This window comes from Argopecten irradians, chromosome 2 (assembly GCF_041381155.1).
Source record: "Argopecten irradians isolate NY chromosome 2, Ai_NY, whole genome shotgun sequence".
Taxonomy (NCBI): domain Eukaryota; kingdom Metazoa; phylum Mollusca; class Bivalvia; order Pectinida; family Pectinidae; genus Argopecten; species Argopecten irradians.
Window position 1 is genome coordinate 19,069,887 of NC_091135.1, and position 10,997 is coordinate 19,080,883.

General features: G+C 35.4%; 1 long non-coding RNA gene across 1 annotated transcript; it reads right to left on the reverse strand.

Moving 5' to 3' along the window:
* Window positions 1–7,874: 7,874 nt before the first annotated feature.
* LOC138314722 (uncharacterized) lies at window positions 7,875–10,604 on the reverse strand. The gene is made up of 2 exons (XR_011207414.1): window positions 10,084–10,604; window positions 7,875–9,541 (listed from the first exon to the last, which is right to left on the reverse strand). It is a non-coding gene; the product is annotated as an uncharacterized lncRNA (long non-coding RNA).
* Between the last annotated feature and the right edge of the window lie 393 nt (window positions 10,605–10,997).

The window sequence follows — 10,997 nt, forward strand, 5'->3', positions numbered from 1 at the left end:
AAACCATCAAATATCAAACAATAAGTTACCAAATGGTACCACTTAAGACAAGGACAATTTTATACCACTTAAGACAAGGACAATTTTATACCACTTAAGACAAGGACAATTTTATACCACTTAATTATAAGACATGGATCATTTTATACCACTTAAGACAAGAATAATTTTTAATAATTTGAAAACAATGACATAAAGATGTACTATATATAAGCCAATGGTGCTAACTTAATACAGACAATTTTATACCACTTTAAGGCCCACTACCTTTCCGAAACGTCGTCTTATGTTTCCCGCCATCGTCCTAAATACCGCGCGGTAGTTGACTGTCACTGCGCCAGACGGCAAAACAGCGAAATAACTCTCCACTGTTATGAAACATTACGCAGGAAATCTTGCATATGTTTGGTTTTCTAACCTCAGCTTAGGCTATTGGTATATATTTTCTGATGTTATTAATGTTTTTAAGAAACCTTTAAATTTTCCTCCTGAAAGGTAGTGGGCCTTTAAGGTATGGATCATTTTAACAATTTGAAAACAATAACACAAAGACGTACATATTTACCAAATAGTTCCACTTAATACATGGACCATTTTATACCAGGCCAGGCATGGTGTCAATGTTACATCACATGTATTATTTTATAATTTTCAATGAAATGTTCAACATCTTGTGATATGTTTTGCAAAATAATCAGAACACATGATTATTTTACCAGTTGCTTTCAATTTAAATGCTTTGGCCGATAGAAATTAACTGAAAACTAACCTTTGTCAATGTTACATCCCTAATGTGTCATCGTCACGTCACAATTTAAGATTATGATTTTCATTGAAATCTTTGACAATTTTGTAAAATCTTAAGATATGGTTTACATAACTTCTAATCCAATAATATTAGATCTCGATATTGAGAAACTTCTGACGACGTAATGATCAAAAGTGTCTTGTCGTGCTATACCTCTAATATTGTTGGAGTAACATAACTTCCAGAACATGTCATTTTATTTGCAAATACTCTGAAATTTAATCATGATATATCTGATATGTATTATATAAATCCATTATATGTAAATTTTGGTGTCAATGTTACATCCTTAATATCCATGAAATATAAAAGTGTTGTTATCTCCATTTCTAGGTCAGATATTATCTTCTCAAATAGAAAATATGTTTCATGATTGCAAAAGAACAACTTCACATAGTTATCATGTTGACATTTTGATATTTGGATGTACAAATCCATATATTAAATTCTGGTGCCAATGTTACATCACAAATAATTGGGCAAATTCAAAAGGTGTTTTTTTTTAAAGTTTTAGTCCAAATATTATCTTTCCGTTTTGAGGATTCGTTATTTAACTATAAGGGAAGCTTTTAAGAATAAAAAATTTAAATTCAATCTATGCTGAAAAGTTTGACATTTTGACATTTGGATGTAACACCCATTCCTTTACGCCAGATTCTTGGCCATATATATATATAGAGCGCACCTCACAACCAAATAAATATTTTTACACCAGAAAGGCCTTTAGTCTTTACTTGTGAAAATATGTGAAAACCATGTTGGTTGTGAAGTGCAGTGGTAGTTATTTATGCAAAAATATGACAATATTTTACCCATTTTTTTTTAGTCATTTTTGATACTTTGGAGGTCAAGTTGACCTTGAAAATTACATTTTACAGACTAAACGAAAATATATTATTAAAATGTAGGTCTTCCTTGTTATTTGTGCCTATTTATTTTTAGTGTATCTACGAAAACTTTTTTTTTTCAAAGGGTGAAAAAACTTTAGGGTCGGCCCCGATTTATGGGGTAGCCTGTAGGTCGGGTAACCTGAAACCTACATAATATTTTTTGGCCTTATATGATAACTAAAGGAAATTTAAAGGGTCCATTGAAATTACCAAGAACGAGGAAAAAGACCAAAATAGTGCCTTCGCAGCGTTCATTTTCGTAGTCCTTGTTCAAGTGTTAGTAATTATAATCTTTTGCAAAAATGAAAAGATTAATAAAACAAAGATTAGTCAATTAACAAACAATTAACAAATTGTGTTGAATACAGTGCTGAACACTATACAATAATCTTTTGAATGTTTATAAATCTATATTTACATTCCATGTTGCATTCGCCTATACTAGTATACCAAATTGTAGTATATGAGAGTATGTCTGCAATTTACAGTGATGAGGTCTCTGTGTAGGAATACAAACAATGTAAACAAACATGGCCGCCAGTAAACAATAAACAAAGCTAGTAGCCTATCATCACATAGGATTTGTATTCGAAATAATTAAACTTTAAATTAAAAATGTTAGCATTACAGTAATGAAATTAAAATGAAAATCAAGACGAAAACATTTCAAATTGCAGTAATTACTATTTGGACGCTTTCCAAATACCAAATTAATTAAAACGTCATAAAAACATCGTCCAGCGTCTTAGAACGTCGTCTGCTACTGTGTCCAGAACACTGGAGGAAATTAAAAACTAGTCTACTTTGATTGGAAAACACAAGGAAAAATACAGCATGGGGCTTGAGTTGAGAGTTTTTCAAGGTACCTGGCATGGTAAGCTTTTGACTGTTTGAAGTAGAATTACACCGTGTAATTTCGAGATAAACTCAGCTTAAACTGATGGAATGTTCAACTTAATTTAAGAACAATCACATCGTTTGAGCTTTACACAGCATAAAAATGTACTCAGCAATAGTGACGTGCCTTCCGAAAACAGAAATTAAATTGTAGTGTTGTGAATTTTGATGATTAAAGGGGGATAACCCTTACTGAGTACACTAGACTCTACATCACTGCGAATGTCTTGGGGGAGGCGCTCGGCATGGTATTATGCCGAAGCTAGGCTAGACCGAAGAAAAACGACGACAGTACTAATGAGAACCAACTTTATCACAAGAACTCATTGATTAATATCGACAGATATCTGACAGACTGATAGAAACATAAAGAGTTCATAAAAGCGAAACCAGGCACACTCAATATCCTACAAAACTATCATAGAAAAGTCAGATTTAAATAAGATTGCATCTTACCTTTTTAGTGGCACAAAATCCCATTATCCTACGTAAAAATATGTGGTTTAAATAAATCACTTAGTCTCACGCGGAATAGAATTCCATCATCAGATGAATCACCTCAGCAGCGTCCTTCCCCGAGCGCTGATTTGGAACCACATCACTACTATAGAAGGGTATCTACATTGCGCGATATTAACTGTCACATCAAGAGATAAAATGTTTAGATATTTTAAAAGTGTATGTTATTTTGTAGATTTTTAGGTATTATTGCTAAAATAAAGTTTGATGTGGTATAAAATGCATTTTTGATTATTTTATTTATGATACCATGGGGAACTATATTATATCTGGAAAATATCCGCTGTTCCGGTATTTGTACCTGCTGACATCAGCGATGTGACAAGCGGCAAATTTAAACGCATTATTAACGACGTTTCTTCAAAAAATAGTTGAATGTAAATATAAGCAATAGTTCTGATTTCGACCCAATTTAAACACCTTTCCCCCATTTTTATATCAACGTGGATAGATCTGCGTTTTAAAATATCCAACAAGAGATCCCAGAGGGATCTTGGCGCCCACCAAAGAATGATCTATGTCTGACAATGGAAAGAGGGATCTTTTCCCTGCTTTTCAAACTTTTTCAAACACACTACATATAAAATTTGAGACAGATCGCTATAGTACTTTCTAAGAAATAGTGGTAACAAACTTTAACAATGAAATCTAAGATGGCGGCTGGTTTGCCATCTTGTTTACCGATCAGTCCCGAAAGGCATTATGGATCAGTCCTTAAATGTACTATGCACAACTAGGGTACAAGGGGAAACTATGCATGGAATTTGAGAAAGATCCCTTCAGTACTTTCTGAGAAATAGCGATAACAAACTTTAACTACCACAAGAGATCCCAGAGGGATCTTCGCACCCACCAAAGAAAGATCTATGTCTGACAATGGAAAGAGGAATCTTTTCCCTGCTTTTCAAACTTTTTCAAACACATGACATATAAAATTTGAGACAGATCGCTATAGTACTTTCTAAGAAATAGTGGTAACAAACTTCAACAATGAAATCTAAGATGGCGGCCGGTTGGCCATCTTGTTTACCGATCAGTCCCGAAAGGCATTATGCATCAGTCCTAAAAGGTACTATGCACAACTAGGGTACAAGGGGAACCTACACATAAAATTTGAGAAAGATCCCTTCAGTACTTTCTGAGAAATAGCGGTAACAAACTTTAACAATCAAAATCCAATATGGCCGTCGGTTGGCCATCTTGTTTACCGATCGGTCCCAATTAACAATATGCACAACTAGGGTCCTTGGGGAACCTTCATATGAAATTTGTAAACGATACCTTCAGTACTTTTTGAGAAATAGCGGTAACAAACTTTAACTATCAAAATCCAAGCCATCTTGTTGACCGATCGGTTCCAAAATGCAATATGCACAACTAGGGCCCTAGGGAAACCTATATATGAAATTTGAGAAAGATCCCTTCAGTACTTTTTGAGTAATAGCGGTAACAAACTTTAACTGTCAAAATCCAAGATGGCCACCTGTCGGCCATCTTGTTCACCGATTGGTCCCCAAATGTAATATGCACAATAAGGGTCCTAGGGGAACCTACATATGAAATTTGAGAAAGATCCCTTCAGTACTTTTTGAGTAATAGCGGTAACAAACTTTAACTGTCAAAATCCAAGATGGCCACCTGTCAGCCATCTTGTTCACCGATTGGTCCCAAAATGTAATATGCACAATTAGGGTCCTAGGGGAACCTACATAAGAAATTTGAGAAAGATCCCTTCAGTACTTTCTGAGAAATAGCGGTAACAAACCTTAACTATCAAAATCCAAGATGGCCGCCTGTTGGCCATCTTGTTGACCGATCGGTCCCAAAATGCAATATGCACAACTAGGGCCCTAGGGGAACCTATATATGAAATTTGAGAAAAGATCCCTGCAGTACTTTTTGAGTAATAGCGGTAACAAACTTTAACTGTCAAAATCCAAGATGGCCACCTGTCAGCCATCTTGTTCACCGATTGGTCCCAAAATGTAATATGCACAATTAGGGTCCTAGGGGAACCTACATAAGAAATTTGAGAAAGATCCCTTCAGTACTTTCTGAGAAATAGCGGTAACAAACCTTAACTATCAAAATCCAAGATGGCCGCCTGTTGGCCATCTTGTTGACCGATCGGTCCCAAAATGCAATATGCACAACTAGGGCCCTAGGGGAACCTATATATGAAATTTGAGAAAAGATCCCTGCAGTACTTTTTGAGAAATAGCGGTAACAAACTTTAACTATCAAAATCCAAGATGGCTGCCTGTCGGCCATCTTGTTGACCGATCAGTCCCAAAATGCAATATGCACAACTAGAGTCCTAGGGAAACCTGTACATAAAATTTGAGAAAGATCCCTTCAGCACTTTTTGAGAAATAGCGGTAACAAACTTTTACTATCAAAATCCAAGATGGCCGCCTGTCGGCCATCTTGTTGACCGATCGGTCCCAAAATGCAGTATGCACAACTAGAGTCCTAGGGGAACCTACATATGAAATTTGAGAAAGATCCCTTCAGCACTTTCTGAGAATTAGCGGTAACAAGAATTGTTAACAGACGGACGGACGGACAGAAGGACGGACGGACCACGGACCATGGACAAAAGGCGATTTGAATAGCCCACCATCTGATGATGGTGGGCTAAAAATCAATAAGGAATTTTCACTTTCAGACAGACATTGCAAGAACATATTTCTATGACGTCCCCTCCACTTTTGCCTACAGAAAATTAATTATATGCATAAATTTGAAGAAAATGAGCCTTGCCCCCTCAAGACTCTAACCGAGGTTCTGGATCGAATTATAAATCACTTAAATTATGTATCCTTGACATTGTAAAAAGCATTGCAAAAGAAAAATTTATTAGTGTCAAAACTGTATAAAACATTTTAAATTACGTCTTGCTTTGGTTCACCAGCATTCAATTTCTTGAATATGGAAGGGCTTAATGCTCTTTGGAGACAGCCTGTAAACCAATAAACAACTATAATCATATGCACGATTCTTTAAAATGACATATGTATATATATATATATATTTAAACAGCCATGATAAGTTAACCATGGACAAATCAAATGCTTAAACTGGTATTGATACTATTAAAGAGTATGACACAAGACTTTCACGATTCCGGACATCCTGAACATCCTGGATCGCAATCGAGTCAGTGTAACGGAATCAATGTTCCACCTGTTCCACTGAGGGAGGTGGTGTGAGCAGAATCGTGACATACATCCAGCGAGAAACACGTAGGCCGACTTGATTGTCTACACCATTACACCACTACAAAGAAGTATCTGGATATGTAAAATTAGAATAACTGTCAAATCGTAACATAAAACTTCTGTATATAACTTCTTGTTATTAAAAGATGTTCTTAATGTAAGATTCATTTGAATATTGTTTATTTCACATATGTTTACAGAGACCACATGGTGTAGAAGAATCACAAGTCGGATCAATATGCTTCTGCCTGCCATGTTTGTGACGAATGTCTGTTCCGTTTTACTTGATTCATCAATTTTATGGAATTGTCCATGACGTTCCAGAACTGGTCAATCAACACGCCCATAGTGATACAGGATCTGTACCACTTGTACCACTATATCCTGGCAGCCCTACTATAGCTATTAAACTACATGTATTCATAATCAACAGTGACACAATTGATGGTATTATATACTTACACTCCATTGTCTGATCTGCAGTAAACTTCTTTGGAGTTGTGGCTCTGCATTAGGCAAGGCCAGGGTGTTTTCCCTGACCCCCAAACCAGGCCCAAACAACTCGACCACTGAGATGCATATTCTCTCTGTGAACAAAAAAATGTTTTAGATTACATCATACATGAAAGAGCTGAGAGGCAAGGCCAAATAAAAAATTGCTGTCTTACCCTACAGTACCGACATCGATACAAAAACGTGTCTGAAGGCACATCTATGCAGTTAAAGGGGTACACCTTAACCTGAATGGTAGTGATGAAACGATTATCGATTAATTTCTTATAATCGAAAGTTGATGGGTTGGCAAAATTATTTTCGATAATCAATTGTAAATTCTCATAATCAATTAATCGGTTTGGTAATTTCATTATATTTGGGTGTAAATTCAATCCAGCTTTCCAACAAAAAGAGGTGGAATTTTATCCAAACCTGAAATTCCAACAGCCAACATGTACTAAAACATGTACACACAGTATTGTGGCAATAGTTGATCTTCAAATATTGAAGAAAACATTATATTAATGTCATCCGACACTAGAACACACTGTATGAACGTTCTATGTTATTTTTCTGGGACACAATTTTAACCGATTATTAATCGATGATTGATCAGTTGACATCAACCGATTTTCATCACTACTGAATGGGTATTATATACTGATGAAAATCTGTAAACATTTTACAATCGATCATCGGAAATAATCGGTTGATGTCAAACGAGCAATCATCAATTAAAAAAATAATTGGTTAATATATTTACGATCAATCATCGATTAATAATCGGTTGATATAGATTCCTAGAAAATTCAAAAATAGCATAGAACATTCAAATACAGTGTGTTCTAGTGTTCCCACTCATTTTTGTAACAAGGGGTTTTCATACCCCCAGCATCCCAAAAGTGAGGGTATGAAGTTGAAAGTTGCAATTGCACAATTATTTAGTCCAAAATATTATGTGTGTAGATGTGTGATACTTTATTTCAAATTTAATTTGCACATGCTCAGTTTAAGAAAACAAAATACAAAATATACACAAAACAATAATCTTTGTTGCTTTTTATTCAGCCAATGAACCATACCACACAGTGTTGACAGTCAGTATTGTGTTGGGAGTCATTTTTAATTAGAAAACTTCACACATGCCCTCTGCACAAGCTCTTCTGAGTCAAAGTCTGTTTTGGTTGAATAATACCCAATGACCATTCTATTTTCAACCGTTGATGAATTTCTCCTGTTTGTTGCGGGTGCGTGGTGGCGGTTCTGCAGAGAGAAGCCTCTCTCACAGGGAACTGATGTTAATGGTACAGTCAGAAATATTCCAGCCAACACACAATAGTCAGGAAACTCTTCAGCATAGTCATTACTGACCATGAGACACAAGGCTGTTACTTCCAAATGCCTGTTCCCATTTAAGAAAAATTTGAATTGTAAATAACCATCTCTGGTTCGACCAGGATCTATCAGGTTGTCTGGTTGAACTGCAGCACTCCCATATTTCTCAATAATTCTCTGAAGAGATTCCATCCCATGATTAAGAATGCCTGCTTGTTGCTGTGGTAGTAGTTTTGGATTTAGGATTACATTCAGGTCTTGCATGTCACTCATACCATCCTCTGGAAAACGTTCATTGAATTCTAAAATCAGATTCCTGACAAAAGACCTCTTGATATTTCTGAATATTAAGCGATCTCTGATTGAACAACTGAGAGAAATACCTCTGAATTCTTCAGACTCATCAATCTGGTCCAGCAAATCTTCAACCGTTGGGGGGTTAATGGTATGAAAAGATGCTATGGTATCTCTAGCTGACCTTACCATGGAGTTGACCTGTTGAATGTCAATTATTTACACAATATATCCAAAACATCTCTCAACAAACACAGTGTTGCTATGAATTTGAAAGTTTTGATTTCTTTCCCAATACCCTTTGCTTTGGCCCCACCCTCAGTTCTTGGTGCATTAGCAACTTCATGTTCCAAACCTAGGATGAGTACAGACCAGCTATCGTAGACTGCAATTACAGCATCTTGTAGTGAAAGCCATCTCACCTGTGTAGGTTTTTTAAATTTTTTCACTTTTTCCCTCATGATTTTTTTTAATTCTTTTATTTTATTGTAACGTGGGGCTGAAAACTCATAAAAGAAATATATTGCTACCAACATTTCTTGTACTCTTCCAAGGTATGGAACCTTTTTTGCTGCCCAATGTGACACCAATACCAGTCTGTGTGCAGCACACCATATATGGATAATTCGTGGATTTTGTTCTCGTAATTTTACCCCTACACCTGACAGTCTACCAGTCATTACTGATGCTCCGTCACTACCAAAGCCTGAAATGTTTTTGAATGTAATGCCTACAGAATTTATCCAGTTCACAATAGAACTGTATATTGTATCTGCCTTTCCATCTAGTACTGTGACGTTAGCACAAAATTCTATTTTTATTTGACCTCCATATACAATTTTGCAAAACATGATAAGTTTTTTATCTGTGGCTATGTCCATCGATTCATCTACCATGATGCCGACAAAAGGGCTTTCTTTCACTCGGACAATAGTCATTTCTCTCAGCACATCTGCTAGTGCTTTCTGCATATCAGCTGGGGCTTGATGATTTGTGTATATTCCACGGGATGACATTGAAGTAGTAGCTGAAGATTGTCCTGCTGAGGAAGCTTTCTGAAATACGGTAGACCCATTTGAAATCTGAAAAAGAATTCAAATAAATTTGATTGTAGTCAAATAAAATAATAATGTGGTACAAAATTTCATTAAATTGTGTTTTCCTTTGACCTAATCAAATTTGTTTTGAAGAATACTGTATAACAATTATTTAGTTTTAAGTAAAACTCAAATAAAGTGAAAACGACGGGACCAGCTAAAAAATTCTACTTTGATCCAGACACACAGTACAAGGTCAAATAAGTTTTTTTTGTGGAATGGATTGCTCATTACAAATATCTGATTTTTATAAATTAATTAATTAAGTATTACTGTTAATTATTTAATCTTAAATATCTCTATCCTATTTATAACTGATTATTTATAGATATAATTTGCATTTTTATAAAACCTGTTAAGTTTCTGTCTGTCCTATCATTCAGGTATTATGGATTGACAATGATTATTGAAACTAATAATTTAATTAATTTATGATTTAAATGTATATAATATGGTGTATAAGATCATACATTTACATATTTTTATTATCAACACAGTACCAAAATGAATTAATTGAATAAACTCACCTGTAAATCAATTAAGCTTAGGAATTTCCTATTAGCAATATTTTCTTTTGCTAAAAAAAGGGCAGTTTTACCAGAGATTTAAATATCATTACTATTTAAATCTCTGGTTTTACGTTGTGCCTCAAGTAAAGGTAAGTATTTCTTTTTCACACATGTTTTCGTGGCGTCCATGTAATTTTGCTGTCGCTTTGCCTGCATGGAAATAATGTGATCCTTTGACATTTGATGTCTGACTAAAGCAGACCGTTGAAATGTTTTTACTGCCGACGCTAAATGGCGATGTTTTGCTGTGTGCCATTCCGGTGCAGACCTCGCAGAACATACCACGACTATCGTCTTTTTTTAGCCATTCAAACTCGAGCAACCATTTTTGCTGAAAGCTTTTTGGATATTGTGTCGTAGTTCGTCTTTTTTTAGTAGTTTGTTCTGAGTTGTCTTTATCCCTTTCTGTTTCGGTTTCGTCATGATCGCGGGGCCGTTTTGATGGTTTTTTCCAGACACTGGAGTGTGACCTGTGCCATGACTCATTACACGTGGTTATAGCGAATTTGAATGATAAATGCAGATGTATTCCGAGGGGTATTCCGATTACAGTTTGACCCGCTCAGCAAGACGCTTAACATGTTCTGTAATCCTATAATTGACAAGAGTATTTATGACCTTGACTAAGCCAGTTTCGTTTCCGAGAATTCGTCGGTAGATTGCACTTTCACTTTTTAATTTGACGTAAGTTAAATTTTATAATAACTGATCGAGCTACAAGAAACCTTTTCAGAAATGTTGTGTGTGAATTGTACGTCTACATTGGTAATTCTGTGCGTGAGAATAAATATTTAAACGTGAATCACGTACAAATGTACGTAAGTGGGAACACTGGTGCACTATATATATATACTCGAAAAATAAAGTTAAGG